Source organism: Mustela erminea, chromosome X, assembly GCF_009829155.1.
Source record: "Mustela erminea isolate mMusErm1 chromosome X, mMusErm1.Pri, whole genome shotgun sequence".
Lineage (NCBI taxonomy): Eukaryota > Metazoa > Chordata > Mammalia > Carnivora > Mustelidae > Mustela > Mustela erminea.
This window is the reverse complement of record NC_045635.1, coordinates 95,946,691-95,966,801: the sequence shown is the minus strand read 5'-3', so window position 1 is coordinate 95,966,801 and position 20,111 is coordinate 95,946,691. Positions and strand designations below refer to the sequence as shown.

General features: G+C 38.0%; 1 protein-coding gene across 1 annotated transcript in view; it reads left to right on the top strand.

Moving 5' to 3' along the window:
* The first annotated feature begins 12,864 nt into the window (after positions 1-12,864).
* The window catches only part of IL13RA2 (interleukin 13 receptor subunit alpha 2), a 68,414-nt gene continuing 61,167 nt past the window's right edge, over positions 12,865-20,111 (top strand). Inside the window, exon 1 of the mRNA XM_032331477.1 lies at positions 12,865-12,907. The gene's annotated coding sequence lies outside the window, so the exon portion shown is untranslated. The remainder of the gene's footprint in view (positions 12,908-20,111) is intronic.

Below are 20,111 nucleotides of genomic sequence, written 5' to 3'. Positions count from 1 at the left end.
GTTCTTTTTGTTGTGGTGAATTTTTCCATCTTGTCATTTTGTCCAGATAAGAGTCTATGAAGGAGCAAGTAAAATACTAAAAGGGTGGCAAGGACCCCAGGAAAATACGCTTTAACCAAATCAGAAGAGAGCCCAAATCGTGCGGGGGAGAGGATAAAAAGAGGTTCAGAAAAAAAAAAATTAAAAAAAGAAAACGAATAAAGAAAAATTATAAAAAAGAAAAAATAAATATATTAGACAAACTAGTTAAAAAAAGTTAAAAAAGAAAAGGGTAAAAGTTAAAAAAAAATTTAGCAGCAGAAGAAAAATAAATTGAAAAAACAACAACAACAACAAATTAAATTAACTGCAAGACTAATGAATCATGGGGAGAAAGACATGAGTTCAGTGCTTTGCTTTCTCCTCCTCTGGAATTCCACTGCTCTCTTTGGTATTGAACCTGCACTCCTTGGTAGGTGAACTTGGTCTTGTCTGGATTTCTTGTTGCTCTTCTGGGGGTGGGGCCTGTTGTAGTGATTCTCAAGTGTCTTTGCCCCAGCCGGAATTGCACCGCCCTTACCAGGGGCCGGGCTGAGTAATCCTCTCGGGATTGCTTTCAGGAGCTTTTGTTCCCTGAACGCCGTAGAGTTCCGCAGGATGGCCATGAAAATGGCGGCCTCCCAGTTTCTGGCCCAGAGGAGCCGAGAGCTCGGGGCCCCACTCCTCAGTGCGCCCTCAGAGAATAGCTCCCAATTACTCCCGTCTCCCTGGCCTCCGGCCTCGCAAAGAGCTCACCAAGCCTGTGATCGGTTCAAGGAGCTGAGAGCTCACTCCTCGGCTCTGTCTCTGTAGCCGGCTTCCCCATTCTAATACCTGCAAGCTCTGTGACACTCAGACACCCCCGATCCTTCTGTGATTCTGCGGGACCTGGGGCCACACTGACCCTGCGTGGGCTTCACCCCGGTTTAGCCTCTGGAGCGATGTCCCTCAGCGGAACAGACTTTTAAAAGTCCCGATTTTGTGCCCTTTTGCTCTGCCGCTTGCCGGAGCTGGCCCCTCCCACCACGGTCTATCTTCCCATCGATTTGGATTCACTTCTCCGCCAGTCCTACCTTTCAGAAAGTGTTTGATTTTCTGTTTCTAGAATTGCTGTTCTTCTCTTCGATCTCTTGGTGGATTTGTAAGTGTTTGCAATCTTTAGATAAGCTATCTAGGCGATCTCCTGCTATCTGATGTAGCCTCAGCCTGCTACTTCTCCACCATCTTGACCCCTCCCCCTCTCATTGAGTCTTTTGAAGAGTCCAAGCTAGATGTTCTACAGAATGGCCCCCATTCTGGATTTATTTGAATGTTTCCTTATGATAAGTTTCAGGTAAAATATCTAGCAAGAAGATCATCTGAGTGGTGTGTATAATTCCCATAGCAGCACATCGGGAAGCACATCATACCAAGCCATTCTACTCTTGTCGTGCTTATGCTTGACCTCTTGATTAATGTGGTAGACACCATATCTCCATTGCAAAGTACTGTTTCCCCTTTGATCCAATCAACCATAGCTTGAGGGTAGAGAGGGTCATATGGTATAGACCTTGGTTTTACATACTCAGCAGAGATGTGAGAAATGGATTATAAACAAGGATTAGCATATACATATAATCCACTTATGATATAAATTGTTAAGAGCTGTAAGAGAAGTGCTTAGAGGAACATAAATGAAGGTGCACTTATTTCTGTATTTCTAGAGTGGGGGTGATGGTTGTGGAGGAAATAAAGGGAAAGCTGTGGAACAAAGGTGATATTTGAGAGTTCAATCTTTAAAGATGAGTCAGTTGGTGGTTGAATGTGGTGCGGGTATCCCAGAAAGAGAGAATAAATAGAAGGGAACAAAAACTGAAAACGGGGGCCTGAAATTACATGGCTCAGCAGAGTGAAAAGTAAACAAAATAAAAATATCAATCAATCAATAAAATAAATCTATCCATCCATCTCTACTGTTAGCATATAGGATGTATGGAAATGAGTGGCTGGAGATGAGGTTAGAAAGGTTGATGAGGATAGGCTGTGAAAGACTGTGGACTCCGTGCTAAGGAATTTAGCCATAAGTCTTTTAGTGTTGAATGTTAATTAAGGTTTCTAAGCAAAGGAATATTCAGATTGGCCTTTTAGAGGTATGTATAGATGACTATGGCAGATAAGAGGGAACACTGGCAAGAAGTCTGGAGATAGGATTTTATGAGAAATGATGAGGACAAAGACTAGGTCAGTGGCAGTGGAGTAGTAGAAAAAAGGACTGATTAGATAGTTTTTTAGGGTGAAAGCAACAGAAGTTGATGAGTGGCTGCATATGGGCATTGTAGGCTTTCTGACTTGAATCGTATTGATGGTGATGCCATTACCAGTATAAAGAAAATAGCAGGAGAAGCAGATGTAGAATAGAAAAAATAAATTCTGCATATATTGACTTTTCATTACTTAAAGTATACTATTTTTTTTTAAAGATTTTATTTATTTATTTATATTTAACAGAGAGAGAGAGAGAAAGAGAGAGGTCACAAATAGGCAGAGCAGCAGGCAGAGAGATGGGGGGAAGCAGGCTTCTTGCCAAGCAGAGAGCCCAGTGCTATGGGACTTGATCCCAGGACCCTGAGATCATGATCTGGGCTGAAGGCAGAGGCTCAACCCACTGAGCAACCCAGGCGCCCCAAAGTGTACTATTTCTTATTGTAATTTCATTTGACTTTTTCTTCCTTTGTTGTGAAGTTTTTTGTTGTTGTTGTTGTGTTTGTTTTTGTTTTTGTTTTTTTTCCATTTTAATCCCATATTCCTGCTTGGATCACAGAGAGTAAACTGGACTAATATGAACAACGCACATTCCAGGTAAGCATGACATAGAGCAAAATATGTCCTTTGACCTAAAGATAACCAGGAAGGAAGCCATCAGTTCTTCTCTGGGCTATGCACTGTCAGTCTGACTTTCTGAAATCTGAAAAAATTTGGATTGAAACCCAAGGGAAGGAACCATTCTCAGAGGGTTGTGTACCTGCTCATTGGTATGCTTTATGAAATAATTTGAGCCATTTACTTGTTTAGTCAAATGAGAAAAATCAACCCATAGCCTGACTCTTTAAAGATCTGTAAGGTTTAATTGGCTAAAACATTTCTCTATTCCGTTAGAAGCCAGGATTTGTTATACTAGTCTCAATCAAAAGAAATCAAGTATTTTCTTTTTCTTGAATTTCTTTGTTTTTCTGACAAAGCTGTTTTTATTTATTATACCCAATTCCACTGAACTCTCTAATTTCAGTAGATGCTAAAAATAAATCCCCTAGAGGAGGAGAAATACTGAACAAAGAGAGAAAAGAGGCCAACAACATGACATGGAGCCGCATGCACAGCTGGCTGTGTACTAATAAACAACATCCAAAAGACTGGGTTCTTAAGAATATTTCCCTCATTATGGTCATAATCTGTGCCCTCCAAGAATAATATGTACAGTATTTTAACAAGAGTAGGGAACGTAGTGGTAACATGGTCTCTATTTTCATTAGTTTTTCAGTCATGACATGTAAACAAAGATGTTTGTCTTATATATTCCCAGGAGAATATGATAAGAAATCTTTAAACTCTTTATCAAAAGTGTGATAATTTTGAAAATATTTTTAAACAAAAATGATAAATTTATGACATTTTAAATAAAAGTCAAGATTTCTAGGATGCTCAGCAGTTTCAAGGCGTGGGTGTTGTTTTCCCCTCTAATCCAAAGCAAGTTCTTTCTTTTGGAAATAACACTGCCAATTTCCTCTTTGTTTAATTTAGGTTATATTGTGTAACGGTCAGGGTTTATAACTCAGTCTTCCCAGATGTATTTTGTTTCAATGTTCTCTCTCTCAACTGTCTCCTCTTTTTTGTCCGGTGTCAGATTGTTTAACATAATTTTGATGCTGAATGTTACTTGAGGCGAGAAAACAAACTGAAATCAAAGCACTCTGATGGGTAAAAGAGAAAACCATATACCTGTTTGCCTGTACTTCATATTTTCTTTTTACTTGGCTTTCTACTCTTGACTGACCTCCTCTTTTTCGTGTGAAATTGAGAAATTGCACACTGATTCAACTGTGTCTGGATTAAGAATTAAAGAACAGAGATTAGGAATGAAGTATAAAATAGAATGAGGAATTTGCGGGAAAAGAATAACAAAGGGAACCTAGAACATCTGGAAAGGGACTTAATAAAATTTATGAAGCAAACAAATATTTACCTTCTATTATTCTCATTCAGTCTTTCTCCCCACCACCACCATCCTACTTTTTGTTCTTTCATCCTCTTCCTGCCTAGCCTGATTTTCCTTTCTGTAAGGCCTTGCCCTTCTTTTCAGTTATTTCCTCAAAGATTAATGAACACATCTAAAAGTATTATTCTCACAGGCATTTGCATTTTACTAAAAGGCTGTTACAAACTAGAATTAATTCTAGGCCCAAGAATGAATTCATAATGGTTTAATGCAATTGGCTTCACCATTTGTGTAAATGTGTTCTTTGTGGCACTACTTCCATACTTCTCACTTATATGTCTGCTTCCCTACCAAATCTCTTTCCCCCAGCTACCCCAGTCTGCCCAGGCTTTCTATATGTTCCGTTCTCAGGAAATATTAGTACTTTTGCCAGGATGCTGTCGGATATGTGTATGAGGAGGAGAGTGGACAATCCCTAAATGTACACATACATACAAATATATGTATGGATAGGTTTGGAAACTGGATTGACAGCTCTAATTCCAGTGTATGAGGAATGAAGACTGTCGATGCAAATGACAACAAAGGAAGTTCTCTCACAGGGGACATCTGCTTGACCACTGCCTTCAGAAAAAGAGGATTTTACCTATCTCAGGAAACTCTTCTTTTACCTATGACCATTTAGTTGTTAGCTTATTGGATTGTCTTCCAGTGAAATACAATTGTTAGATCTGCAGTACAGGTTTGAAAAGAAGCTTTTTTTTTTTTTTTTTTCCTTAGTTATTCAGAAACTGGTAAGTCTCCATTTCTCTCTCTCTCTCTTTGTATCTCTATGTGTGTGTATTCCCTTTGAATTGGCTTTTCTCTTTCTGGGGAGCCTTATGTGTAGGGACAGATATTTATGCTTAATTGTTCTAGGGAACTGTAGGAGGGAGCCAAGATGATCTTGGGGGATATGGGAGGGAAAAGAGGACACATAGAGTCTTAATTCTTTTAATACCACCCTGATCTTAAATATGGACTAGGGGAAAAATATATATATATAAGCCTTGCTAATTCGTGAGTAAATCGTCTGTTTCAGTATGATACTCTAAGATCCCTTTGGAAAAGAGTAAACACAGTGATCTGGTTGTGAATCTTTTCTCTAATAGCAGGAGTATGAGTATGTTCCCCCAGCCTTTCTTAAACTTGATTCCCTATGCATTGTGATATTTTTGTCTTTCTTATGTCTCTTTAAAAATCAGTTGCAGGCTGATAGCTATTTACCAATCTCTGTTCTCCCCATTCTTTCTGTGTACACAGCTATATTACATTTCTGAGCTTTTCTTACAGTTTGGTTAGGCCGTCTAAGTTCTCTCCAGTGGAATGGGAGGAGAAGTTACAGGTGTCAATTCCAGGACTTTTCCATAGAATCTCCACACATGTACTTCCAAGCTTCATTTGCTTCCCTATAAGAAGAAATGATGGTAAGCAAAACAACACTTGAATCTACATGTTGAAAATGAAAAGTCTGAGGCACATGGGTGGCTCAGTTGGTGAAGCATTTCCCAGCTCCCAAATGGCTGAGCTGGGATTCAAATTTAAGCCTATCTGACTTCAAAACTCTTTCCATTACATTATGCTTCTTCAATATGTTTCGTTTAATATACCATATTTGTTCTTTAGATTTGTAATCTTGAGAATATTAATATGATTCAGAGCCAAGTGTAATCATTTGGAATTCAATAAATCTCTGAATAAAATAATAACATGTGGGCTATGTAATCTTAGCCACTTAATAAAACCGTTTTAATCATTTTATGATCACCATTTACTCTTTCTCCCTAAGTGATCTTTAAAATTACAGAGTAAATATAGTAAAAGCTCAGCTACAAGAAATGGAGATTGAATTTGAGACACCATGGTTAAATGATTTTCTGGTTAAGGATCAGAAAGCAATAGAAAACATTTTTCATTTTAATCCTTTCTGGAAAATCTTTCAAAATTTGGAAATTCAGTCTGTTGAATAGACTGGTGCCGTGGTATCCCAAACTAGAGAGATATATTCTAGGGATTTTTTTAGATGGTTATTGGGGTTGAGTATACATATAAGAATATCTGTGTCGGGTGCCTAGGTGGCTCAGTGGGTTAAAGCCTCTGCTTTTGGCTTAGGTCATGATCCCAGGGTCCTGGAATCAAGCCCTGAGTCCTAGTCTGGCTCTCTGCTCAGCAGGGAGCCTGCTTCCCTTCCTTTCTCTCTGCCTGCCTTTCTGCCTACTTGTGATCTCTGTCTGTCAAATAAATAAAATCTTGGAAAAAAAAAAGAATATCTGTGTTTTATTAATCAAAAATAATAGGGGCCTTTGGGTGACTCAGTCATTTGAATGTCTGACTCTTGATTTCTGCTCAGGTTGTGATCCAGGGGTGGTGCCATAGAGCCCCACTTCAGGCTTTGCCTTCGTGGGGAGTCTGGGATTCTCTCCTTCTCCCACTGCCCTTCTCCCTTCTCTTTCTCTCTTTCTAAACTAAATGAATAAAATTATTAAAAAAGAGAAAAGAAAGAAGGTGCCTGAGTGGCTCAGTTGGTTAAGTGTCTGCCTTCAGATCCGGTCACAATCCCAGGGTCCTGGGATCAAGTCCCACATTGGGCTCCCTGCTTGGCAAGATAGTCTGCTTCTCTATGCCCCTCCCTCCACTTGTTCTCTCTCTCTCTCTCTCTCACAAAAATAAATTTAAAATCTTTTTTTTTTAAAAAGAGCTATTTCTTTAAAAAAAAACAAACTGAGGGTTTTAGAGGGGATGGGGTTAGGGGATTGGGTGAGCCTAGTGGTGGATATTATGAAGGGCACGTATTGTGTGGAGTGCTGGGCGTGGTACATGAACAATGAATTTTAAAAAACAAAAAATGTTTTATTGTATAAAATAAGTATATAAAATATTAAAAAATAAATATAATTGCACATAAACACTCATACATACATATAAAAACAATGTAACACTAAATGTGTTTGATAACAGAAGGTCATATGTAATGTCATATATTTATGAGTCATCTGGAGCGAAAGTGTGAAACATTGGGGGCCCCTGGGTGGCTCAGTGGGTTAAGCCTCTGCCTTCGGCTCAGGTCATGATCTGAGGGTCCTGGAATCGAGCCCCACATCGGGCTCTCTGCTCAGTGGGGAACCTGCTTCCCTTCCTCTCTCTCTGCCTGCTTCTCTGCCTACTTGTGATCTCTGTCTGTCAGATAAATAAATAAAATCTTAAAAAAAAAAAAAGTGTGAAACATTGGACAGAAACACTCATTTATTACTTTCTTTTCTTTTCTTTTCTTTTAAGATTTCATTTATTTATTTGACAGAGAGAGAGATTACAAGTACAAAGAGAGGCAGGCAGAGAGAGAGGGGAGGCAGGCTCCCTGTTGAGCAGAGAACCCAACATGGGGCTTGATCCCAGGACCCTGAGATAATGACCTGAGCCAAAGGCAGAGGCCTTAACCCACTGAGCCACCCAGGCGCCCCTATTACTTTATTTTCATTGTCTTACAAGATGTTGCAATTTATACATTCCCAGTTAAATTTCTCAGATTATCAAGTTTTTTTTCCCAATAAACTAACCATCATTTTGTGAGATTACTGCAAGTGAAAAAGAAATTGACAACATTCTTTTCAACCACATTTTTATTTTAAATACAAAATAAAAGAAAAATAAATAAATAAAAACAAAACAAATTTAAAAACCATGATGATCTAATTAGACCTGCTAAAATGTTGTCCTACAAAGTTCAAAATTAACAAGAAGACTTTGACATATCAATTTATATCCTGTATAGTATCAGTAAGCTTTACCCTAAATATGTTCCATGCCTTAAGATATTAGCTAATTATAACACCTTACAGGTTTAATTTGCAAATAAACACTTCTACTGAGAGGGTACATTCAAAATAAGAAAACTCCATAGAGTTTATTGTCTACAAAGTTGGGAGACCAGTGTCTTAACATAATCCCTTATCTTACTGTATTGGCAAATCTGTTTTCTAAACTAAATACTAATTTCTTTGAGGGAAGAGGGGCTGTGTATTATGTTTGTTATCTGCAGTATGTAGCTCTTGGTTTTGCAGTGGTAGGTGCTCAATATCTGTTAAATGGAAATAGAAAATTGCAACCAACATGAAATGACAGCAAGAACTAAAACAGCCTGAGTTCTTTTACTAAATACATAGTTTTTGACCATATGATCTTGGAATATGCTATTTTTATTTTTTTCCCCTAGAAAATGGGGTGAATACTTCCAGTTCTACCTATTTCTATGGTTTCTTATGGGACTCACATGCAAAAATAAAGAGAGGGAAGCCTGGGTGGCTTAGTCAGTTAAGCATCTGCCTTTGGCTCAGGTCATGATCCCAGGTTCCTGGAATAGAGTTCTGCATCAGGCTCCTTGCTCACAGGGAACCTGCTCCCCCTGCTTGTGCTCTCTCTCTTTCTCTCTCTGACAAATAAATAAATAAAATATTTTTTAAAAATAAAAAATAATGATAAATTTTAAAGCCATGTGTACCTCTGATGTGCTCATATTATTTTTCAAATATAAATTACTTTGGAAGCTTAGTATTATGAAAAAAACTAAGAAAAGGAAATGACAGAAGAAAAATGTTAACTAGGTCTTGAAAATTAAAACAAATACCTTTTAGTGTGTTTAGCCCTTGGAATGCTGGCACTTTCCTCCAATTGTTCAAATGAATTGTTTCAATGAACACGCTGTTAAAGTTACAGAAGTTTCGGTAAGGAGAAAAGGAGATGTAAGCATTACCTTGCCTACCATTTCCAAATGCTTCCTATAGTTGAAGTAGTGTCAACATTACCTTTGTTCTTGTTTTCAGTCAATTCCACTTAACAATAACTCTTGTAGAGATAAGAAATGCAAGTGGAAAGTACAAAAGAGAAATCCTGGGGCAGCTTCCCTGTTCTGTCAACCACAGGAGAAGCAAGTCTAATACTTGACTTCTATTTTGTCAACTAAGGTAACCAAATACATTTTGTGCTTGTGTGAGAAAATGCACTATAGCTCTTTAATAAAACCAGGGAGATGTGACACCTTGGGAGAAAGGAGTTTCCTATTAAAATCTCACAATTTGGGATCCCTGAGTGGCTCAGTTGTTAAGTGTCTGCCTTCGGCCCGGGTCATGATCCCGTGGTCCTGGGATTGAGCCCCGCATAGGGCTCCATGCTCGGTGGGAAGCCTGCTTCTCCCTCTCCCACTTCTCTTGCTTGTGTTTCCTCTCTTGTTGAGTCTCTCTCTGTCAAATAAATAAATAAAAATCTTTAAAAAATAAATAAAATCTCGGGTTTTTAATAGGTGGGGATCCCAGAAACAAGAATAAAAGGAGTGAGGTTTATATGGAGTAAGGCTGAGTTATCCTGTCTGATCAAAGTTAAGGTTCATGAGGGGTGCCTGGGTGGCTCAGTTGGTTAAGCGTCTGCCTTCAGCTCTGGTCATGATCCCACAATCCCTGCTCAGCAGGGAGTCTGTTTTTTCCCCTCCTCTCCTTGCCCTCTTCCTGCTCCTTCTCTATCTTGCTCACTCTGCCTCTCAAATAAATAAATAAAATCTCTTAAAAAAAAAAAAGTTAAGGTTCATGAACGATCCAATTGAGATATTTCCTAGTGATGGTGCTCTGGGGCGCCTGTGTGGCTCAGTGGGTTAAGGCGTCTGCCTTCGACTCAGGTCATGATCCCAGAGTCTTGGGATCGAGCCCTACATCGGGCTCTCTGCTCGGCAGGGAGCCTGCTTCCTCCTCTCTCTCTGCCTGCCTCTCTGCCTACTTGTGATCTTTGTCTGTCAAATGAATAAATAAAATCTTTAAAAAAAAAAAAAAAAAGATGGTGCTCTGACATCACCTTTGGATTTTTTCCTGAACATTTTTGTATTCTCTTCAGTTCTGCATAAACCACTTGCTGTCCTACCACCTCACAAATCAGTCCATGGTTGTCTCCATTTTATTTTTGCATTAATTCTGCTCTTCTCCTTTACTCTTTTTGCTTCTTGCATGTGTGCTCTTGTCTAAGTGTTTATAAACACTACATGTAATTCGTATATGATTACCTATCTTTATATAAATGATGATAAAGTACAACTTCTGAGCACTGAATGTCTTGACATAAATAAACAAAAGCAACATCTAATAATCACGGTTGGATGAATGATACTGGCTATTGTCAACTTAGTGATTTAACTGACAATTGATGCCTTCATTACTATGTTAAAATAGCATGTCAGAGTGCCATTGTGTATACTGGCTATCCTTCATATGGATTATTCAACACATTTATTCACTTAAAATATATTTATTAAGCACTTAATGTGTGTCAGGTACTGTTTCAGGTACTTGGGTGTCATCAGTGAATGAAATAGACAAAAATATATTCTGCATAGGGCTTACAGTCTAGAAGAAGGAGACAAGCAATAAATGACAAAATAACCAACTATATAACTAAATAAGTACATGATACTGTATATTAGAAGGAAACACATGCTTTTTAAAATACAGAAATAGTTATACTGGAAGGTATGGATTGGTACAGATTGAAATTCCAAATAAAGTGGCCACGGTGTAGGTCTTACCAAGGAGACGTTTGAGAACCTGAAGGAGCCAGTCACATACTCAACCACATTGATTTTTTTTTTAGGGCTCTTCAAATCTTATTACAAAAATGATACGTATTCTGTCTGTGTATGGGGTTGGTCCCAATTGTAAGCCACACCAGGGTTAAATTCAGAGGGCGCCATTCCCTTCTCTCGTTGGGAGTCTGATTCAGTAATACAAGACAGAAATGTTAGAGAGACATTAGTCTCATGCTATTGTGTAATATATAGTAAGACAGCTTTTTATATTGACAATACCTTCATACATTCCAAGAGTTCAAGTTTCAGATACATAGCATATGGCAATTAGAACATAAAAATGCACCTTGGGATGCACTATGTAAAGCTGCACTAAATGAAGTGATCTGGAAATGAAGATGAGTCTCTAGTGCTCAGCCAAAATATTTCTCTGGTGACATAAGAATTGGGGAGCCAAGAACCGCATCACCCACTCCAGATTTCTGGCTTCCTCCCAGGAGTCTAAACATTTGTTTCCTGAGAAATACCACTTGAATAATTTCTTGGCTTCCGGACAGGAATACTACAAAGATAAAATTGCATTGCCCTTATTTTAGTTTGTGAGCTAGAGTCAGGACTTTAATTTTTTTTTTTAATTTGTATTTGCACCGTGATTATAAAGCTATATTTTGGATCATCTGAGTAAAATTGCTTAATATTATTTTGGGAGATAAAAATTTTAGGGAAGAAGCAGATTCTATAGGCCCCATTGGAATTCTGAATACATTCTAAAGAGTTTCAGAGTACAAAACAAAAAGAAACTCATGGGTGCCTGGATGGCTCAGTTGGTTGGGTGCCTGCCTTCAGCTTGGGTCTGGTCCCAGGGTCCTGGGATCAAGCTCCTGTTGAGTAGGGAGTTTGCTTCTCCCTCTCCCCTGCTCTTGCTCTCTCTCACTATCTCTCAGTCTCTCAAATAAAGAAATAATTTTTTTTTAAAGATTTTATTTGTTTATTAGACAGGCAGAGAACACAAGTAGGCAGAGAGGCAGGCAGAGGGAGAAAGGGCGAAGCAGGCCTCTGAGGAGCCCTAATGGGGGGGCTTGATCCCAGGACCCTGGGATCATGACCTGAGCTGAAGGCAGAGGCTTTAACCCACTGAGCCACCCAGGGGCCCCAAGAAATAAAATTTTAAAAAACAACAACAACAAAACAAAAACAAAACCTCAAATCCAGGCAGAACTTACCAGAAATCCTAAAGAGCAAATACATCACAGGATATAAGAAATGTGCTCTTTGGGGAATGTTGAAGAGATAGTATCCATTAACCTAGAAGAAGAGAATCCTTGTGGATAATTTAATAATTGTCGTAAAATGTCAATGACTCAGATGCAGAGGATAGTCAATAAATACTCTTTATTCTTAGATGACTAAGTAGACTTAAAAGAGGCCATGGGAGATTTTGGTTAGACTTAAGGAGGAATCAAGATTGTGAAACACTGGAAATGGTTCCCAAGGAAAGCTGTGGAATCTTCTCTAGAGAGGTTTATAAATAGGATAAAGTCTCATTTGTCTGATGGTTGAGTGTATCAGCAAGACCTAGCAATCCTAAGGTTTCTTCTGTGGTATTTTACATTTGGTACATCATATTTATTGGAATCATGTTGTCTGTATATAATGTTGGAGTGTACTGGCATGATTTGCATTTAAATTATAGGTTAAATAATATTAGAAATATATATCTTCTATAAACAAACCTTTAGTGGTTTCCTCTCATTTCTAAACATTGTATCATGACAGTCTGAGTAATATCTCAGTATGTTTCTTTATCCTGTCAGTAATAATTATTTCAGTGACGACTTGTATTACTATTACCCATTCTTCCTGAAAAGAGGGAAAATAATGTGAACTATGTCAGTCTACTCAAGTTGTTACCTGAAACATTTTGTAAGAGTAGAATATTTATTTGAAATATTTCCTTTCCACAGATATCATCAGGAGGTTACCACATTTAATGTTCTTTTCCTGTAAGGTCATTTTCTTTTAACCCATATTACTCTCCTTACATAGGGCTTGTGAGACAATTCACAAGAAGTGGCTGGATCTCACACACATTTGGAAAGGTAAGTTTTAATTTTCTTAAAACTTGTTTTAAAAAGTTGCATAAAATAAATTTATTTATAATGAAACAAATTTTATTTTAAACTATTTTTCAGATGAGTTAGAACTAGATAATAACTTTGAAGGTCATCAAGCTTATTTTACTGTTGAGGAAACAAATTCTGAGAAAAGGAAGTTTGTATCCAGTGTAACAGTGATAACATAAAGGCCAAATCTCGGGTCCTGTAACTCACAGTCTAGTGCTTTTTGCAACACACATCACTAAATCTTTCTCTGTTTTGGTGCTTATTTAGTGGTTATTTGGTGGAATGAGTATGTGCATGTCTGTTAAGGTTAAGAATCTGTGGTCCACAGAAGTGTGACAGCCATGTGGAAGTGTAGGAGTGGAAAAATTTCCCTTCTTCCTTTGGCTGGTCTAATAAATCGACATAAGACAGGTTAACAGGAGAAAAAGAAATTTCATTTGTACTGGAGCTCCATTAAAATCTGAAGCCCAGAAGGTAGTGAGGTTATTAAGGCTTCTATATAACATGCTGAGCTAAGGAATGAAGCAGAGGCCTGGGGACAGGCAGGTAAGAAAGGCCATTCACAGGAAGGCTGATGAAATGTTTGTAAAACAAAGGTTGCCTTGTTATGCAAATTTTCTTGGGTATCTCTGTTAATATCACTCTTTCCTGGCCTAGGCCCCCTTTACAGTGTAAATTAAGGCAGTTGTTGGGGAGAGGTAAGAACTTCCTCTGAATCTGCTGGGTTTTGATTGTCTTAAGCTCAAAATAATCCTCGTGCCAAAATGACAAATTTTGGGGTGGTAAATTCTGCTCCCCTTTAGTCCAGTCTTTGAAACTTCAAATAAGGAATTTTACCATCTAGAAGTTCAGTTAATAGATTGTTGTGTATCTCGTTATACCAGTCTCAGTCTTGAGAATAGGTCAGTTAAATGGTTTTGTTTTAATTCAGGAGGTGGTCTTGCAGGTGGGCTCTCAAGGTTAGGTTTAAATTGTGTGAGCGGTGAGACAATTAATCAGAGGAATTTATATAGAAAGAAAATAAAAAGATTAATGGTTAAAGCCAGTGTCAGCGTCAGTCCTGAAAGCTGCCAGGCAAGATTTCTAGATGTCTGGCTCAAAGCATCTTCAGAATGAGTGAGAGCCGGCCATGGCAATCTGATGGATGTTCCCGGTTTGCAGTTTGAATGTCTTTAATGACGTTGTCTGGGAATCTTTCTGAGTCCTGCACACAGCAACAGGCATAAGGAAGATTGTCTAAACATGAGTTACTGTGGTGATTTCTCTGAAGTTTATATCAAGTCATCTAGTTTCAGTGTGAGGGCTTTAGGAAAAGTAGCAGTTTTAGTTCCCAATCGTTCCAGGTCAAAAGGATGAGAAAAAAAAAATTGCAAATATTAGTTAGCATATATGATATTTAAAGAAATTAGATATTAGATATTTAAAGAAACTAGAATTCAGGATCTAGTCCAGTTTAAAGATAAATAATAAGATTTCAAAGACAATAGAACTAGAATCTATATGTATGTACTATAGTTTCTATTGAAACAAATTTTTTCTCTCTACAAATACTCCCATTTCTACCCAAGAAAATAATGGCATAATTAATTTGCTAAGATAAGTCTAGTTTTATTAAATTTGGCCTGATTATATAAGTACATCAAGAATAATGATTGATCATTATAGGTTCTTTTAAATCAGCTTTGCTGGAACTTTTCATAAGGACTCTCCGATTGAACTTCTAAAAGCCTCTTGAGGCTAGTAAGCCAAGCCAAAGACTTGACATCAGAATTCACCTTCAATGCCTATAGATTTGGGTAAACTTCTCTCTTTTTTAGGTCCCCCAAATATCCTGAGTCTTCTGCAGCTGCCAGAAAGTGATTTTCCTTACTTCCCTAGTTAGGCTGTTGGGAACCCTGTAAGGAAGTATCAGGCTGTTTTTCACAGGGCCTTTTTGGCTATAAAGTCAACCTTAGTTCCTTATAACTGTTTAGAATATCTTGTTCTATGTATATTCTCAAATCTGATATTGTAGTCAAAGCCTTGGTAATATAACCAATGTTTCCAGTTGTGTCCTGTGACAAAGAGAACAGATTCTCATTGAACTTTTGCAGATAAATATATTAACATGAAAATAAGACTCACTAAGAGTTTCCAAATTCTGGAGAGATCAGGTAGGGAGAACAAGTAATTGTTTTATTTTTGTTTACAAATGTACACTCTACCAATTTGCTCTAAGTCTTTGGTACCTTAGGAGAAAAAGTTTCCTTAAATCTGGAAAAACAAAACATTAAAGAACCAGCAATATTTCAAACAAAAAGTCATACAAATTGTAATCATCATCAGTTCATTTGGGCCCATGTAATTAATTCTTGTTCTGCTTGAATCCACTTTTTTCCATTAGTTTTGGAAACTTCCTATCCAGTTCAGTTTTATGACCTAAAAATGATCAGAAACATGTGCTTGCCAGAATCCTTTCTGTAAATTTCCATTAAGATGAAGAACTTAAGCTGATGTCTAGAGGATGTGAATTCTTTGTGGTGGGTATCCAGGATGCATTCATAAACGACTTTGCATATGAAGGCCTGAAGCTGGCAGCACCTGACTACAGGATCCTGGAGAGTGGGAGGAATTGTAAAGGGCAACAAAGCAGGTCTTACCTCTTGTCTCAGGTGCTTCTGCTTGATACATTTCCTGGCTTTTGGTATTTACGTGAGTGATCTTTGTACTCTGGGCCTGGAGATCAGGCTGGCGAGCTCTCTGTAAATCTTATGAAGAGAGGGAAGTCAAACAGGCAGCTGGAAATTTAAGGGGTTTTCTGGGGAAGCTGTAGAAATTTGGGGATTTAAGGGAATTTGTCGAGGTAATGAGGCTGGATTTTGAGAGTGGAGATTTTAGACCAGGGTCCAGAGATACAAGAGTTCTCCTGAAGTATCAGGAACAGGGAATAGGAGATTTCAAAAGTGTACATAAGAGCACAGAGGAGGAATTTACATTAGAGTAGACTTCAATTTTTGTTTTAAGTCCAATTTATGTTCTTTCATTTTACTAAAGGAGTCCCTAAGGCTTGCTACTCCTTTGTATTCATTTCAACCCAGTCTCTCCATAGGTACCCATATGACATTTGTTTAGGATGAGCATTCTCTACTTTTTTTTTTTTCTTTTGAATCTGTCCAATTCCAAGGATCCATCGTCTGGCCATTGCCAAGTGTGATCTTATATTAATCTCAATAGTGGACCAAACCAATAAGTCTTTAAGAGACACTTCCAAAGGAGAGTGAAAACGATGCAGTCCTCATAATCCAAAAATTTTAGTTCCAAAAATAATAATAGTAAAAAAAGACAAAGACACATATCTAGCCACAAATGGGGTACAACCCACATTTCTGTCCAGCCATATCTAGCTGCAAATGAGATACAACCCACATTTTTCTGGCCAAATTTTATAACAGAGAAGAAAAGAAAACAGTGACCATCTTTGGAAGGAAAAGCATTAATAGAAAACAAAGTCATTGTAACACACTTTTACCAAAGTGTCTATACCCAAGGAACTAGTTCACCCAAGTCTTTTCTTCTGCTAATCTAAATTTAGAAAAAGAAAAGGACTCTCATTACTCTCACTTCCATCAGACCGTGTAGGCAGAGATCTGGGAGACTGAGATGGTAAGAACTCATAACTTCTGCTGGCTTTTGTCATAGGTCCCAGGATCTCACAACTGCAACAGCCCCAGAGAAAGCAATGTCCAGCAACTGAAGATTCCTTTGTTGTTGCCTACTGTAGGGGTGGAATAATTTTCCTTTCATCCCTTCTAGGTTCTTTGGTCTAATAATCAAATTGACCAAAGATTAAAAGAAGGGGGGTGTCTGGGTGGCTCAGTCGGTTAAAGCTCTGCCTTAGACTCAAGCCATGATTGATTGTGGCCTTTGTAATGCTCCCTGCTCATTGGGGAGTCTGCTTCTCGCTCTGCTCCAACCCTCACTCGTGCTCTTTCTCTCTCTCTCTCGCTCGCTCGCTCTCTCAAATAAATAAATAAATAAAATCTAAAAAAAGAAGAAGATTGACAGGAAAAACCCCCAAATTTCATATGTACGGGAGTCCCATAAAGATATAAGACGTAAAGGGCAGCCGGATAATTGAGGCTTATAAGCCGAGCCAAGGAAAGGGATAGGGTTCTGGGAATACAAAATGGAGGAAGGCCATTCACAAGAAGGTGAGAGATTTTTGGAAAACAAAGTTTGCCCTGTTATGCAGGTAAGTTCCTTAGGAAAAAAGGTATTTCTGCTAATAATCCCCCTCCTGGTTCAGGCTCCCTTTCAAATGAGAATTTAGACAGTTGATGGAGAGTAAAAGGCTTTTCCTAAATCTGCAAGTTAAAAAAAAAAAAATCAGCCTAAAATAAATCCTTATACCAAAGAAGCATATTTTAGGGTGACAAGTTCTGTTTCACTTCAAAAGTAGGAGACAATTCAAAAGAATTTGTTCTTTTTTTAAAAGTTTTTATTTAAATTAGTTAACATACAATGTAATATTAGTTCACATTTACAATATAGTAAGTCAACACTTCCATAAAATACCCAGTGCTCATCACAAGTGCACTCCTTAATCCCCATCACCTATTTCCCCATCCCTCACCCATCTCCCCTCTGGTGACAATCAGTTTATTCTCTATAGTTAAAAGTCTGTTTCCTGGTTTGCCTTTCTTTTTTTCCCATTGCTCCTTTGTTTTGTTTCTTCAATCTCACGTATGAGTGAGGTCATAAGGTATTTGCCTTTCCCTGATTGACTTATTTCACTTAGCATTGTTTAGCACTATCATGTCCTTGCAAATGGCAAGATTTAACTTTTTTTATGGTTGAGTAATATTCACATATACTTCAGTATATCTTCTTTATCCATTGATCAGTTGATGGACACTTGGCTGTTTCCATGATTTGGCTAGTGTTAATAATGCTGCCATAAACATTGGGGTGTATCTCTTATAACCTGTAGTGCAATTGCTAGATCATAGGGTAGTTCTACTTTTAACCTTCATATTGTTTTCCACACTGGCTGCACTAGATTGCATCCCCACCAACAGTACAAGAGAGTTCTCCTTTCTCTACATTCTTGCCCATAGATCTTGTTTCATGCGTTGTTGATTTTAGCCATTCTGACAGGTGTGAGGTAATATCTCATGGTAGTTTTGATTTGCATTTCCTTGATGATGAATGATGTTGAGCATCTTTTTCATGTGTTGGCCATCTGTGTATCCTCTTTGGAGAAATGTCTCTTCATGTCTCCTGCCCATTTTTTAATTGGATTATTTGTTTTTTGGGTATTGAGTTGTATCAATTTTTTTTCTTCTTTTTTTGTAAAAAGATTTTATTTATTTTTTTGAGAGAGAAAGAAAGAGATGGAGAGTGAGGAAGAATGAGTGGAAAGAGGGCAGGGGGAGAATGGGAGGGAAAAGCAGACTCCTCACTGAACATGGAGCCCAACATGGGACTTGGTCCCTTGACCCCAAGATCATGACCTGAGCCAAAGTCAGATGGTAGACCAACTGAGCCACCCAGGAGCCCCTCAGTTCTTTATGTATTGTCCTTTGCAAATATCTTCTCCCATTCTGTAGGTTGCTTTTTAGTTTTGTTGGTTGTTTCCTTCACTGTACAGAAGATTTTTATTTTGAAGTAGTCCCAATAGTTCATTTTTGCTTTTGTTTCCCCTGCCTCAGGAGACATATCTAGAAAGAAGTTGCTATGGCCAAAGTCAAAGAAGTTACTGCCTGTGTTCTCTTCTATGAGTTTTATGGCTTCAGGTCTCACATTTAGGTCTTTAATTCATTTTGAGTTTATTTTTGTATATGGGGTAAGAGAGTGGTCCAGTTTCATTCTTTTGCATGTTGCTATCCAGTTTTCCCAACATCATTTGTTGAAAAGACTCTCTTTTTCCTATAGATATTCTTTCCTGCTTTGTTGAAGATCAATTGACCACATAATTTGGGGGTTATTTTTGAGTTTTCTGTTGTGTTCCATTGATCTATTTGCCAGTACCATACTGTTTTGTTTACTGTAGCTTTGTAATGTTACTTGAAGTCTGGAATTATGATGCCTCTAGCTTTTCTTTTTCTTTTTTTTTTTAAGATTTTATTTATTTATCTGACAGATGGAGATCACAAGTAGGCAGAGAGGTAGGCTCAACAGAGAGCCTACTTCCCCCTCTCTCTCTGAGGCACTATTGGCCAGAGAGGGGCTCGATCCAAGGACCCTGGGATCATGACCTGAGCCGAAGGCAGAGGCTTTAACCCACTGAGCCACCCAGACGCCCCTAGCTTTGCTTTTTTTTTTTTCAAAATTGCTTCTGCTATTTGGTGTCTTTGTGGTTCCATACAAATGTAAAGATTGTTTGTTCTAGCTCTGCAAAAGAATATTGTTGGTATTTTGATGCAGATTGCATTAAATGTGCAGCTTGCTTTGGGTAGTATAGACATTTTAACAATATTTGTTCTTCTAATCCATGAGCGTGGAATATCTTTCCATTTCTTTGTGTCATCTTCAGTTTTTGTCATTAATATTTTATAGTTTTCAGAGTGTAGGTTTTTCACCTCTTTAGTGATATGCCTGGAATTCTTTCTCTTTATTCTTTGCATATTTATTACTGGTTTTTAATATATGGTTACCATTATGTTTATATGTAACCCGTTATGCATGTAACAGTCTATATTAAGTTAATGGTCTTTCAGCTTGAACTCATTCTTTACTTTTCTCCTCCCTATATTTTAGACATATGTTTTTATATTTTATGTCTTTTTTGTGAGTTCTTTGGATGATTTTTTTACAGAAATATTAATTTTTACTGCTTTTGTGTTTCCTGTTTTTATACTGTCACTTTTGGTCTCTCTTTTCCACTCAAAGTGCCTTTGAATATTTCTTGCAGGACTGGTTTAGTGGTCATGAACTCCTTTAGTTTTTGTTTTCCTGGGAAACTCTTTCTCTCTACTTCTATTCTGAGTGATAGTCTTGTTGGATAGAGAATTCTTGGCGGCAGATTTGTTTCATTCAGCATATTGAATATATCATGCCACTCCCTTCTGGTTTGGAAAGATTCTGTTTAAAAATGTTCTGCTTGGGGTGCCTAGGTGCCTCGGTCAGTGGAGTATCTGCTTTCAGCTCAGGTCATGATCTCAGGCTCCTGGGATGGAGCCTCATATTGGGCTCCCTGCTC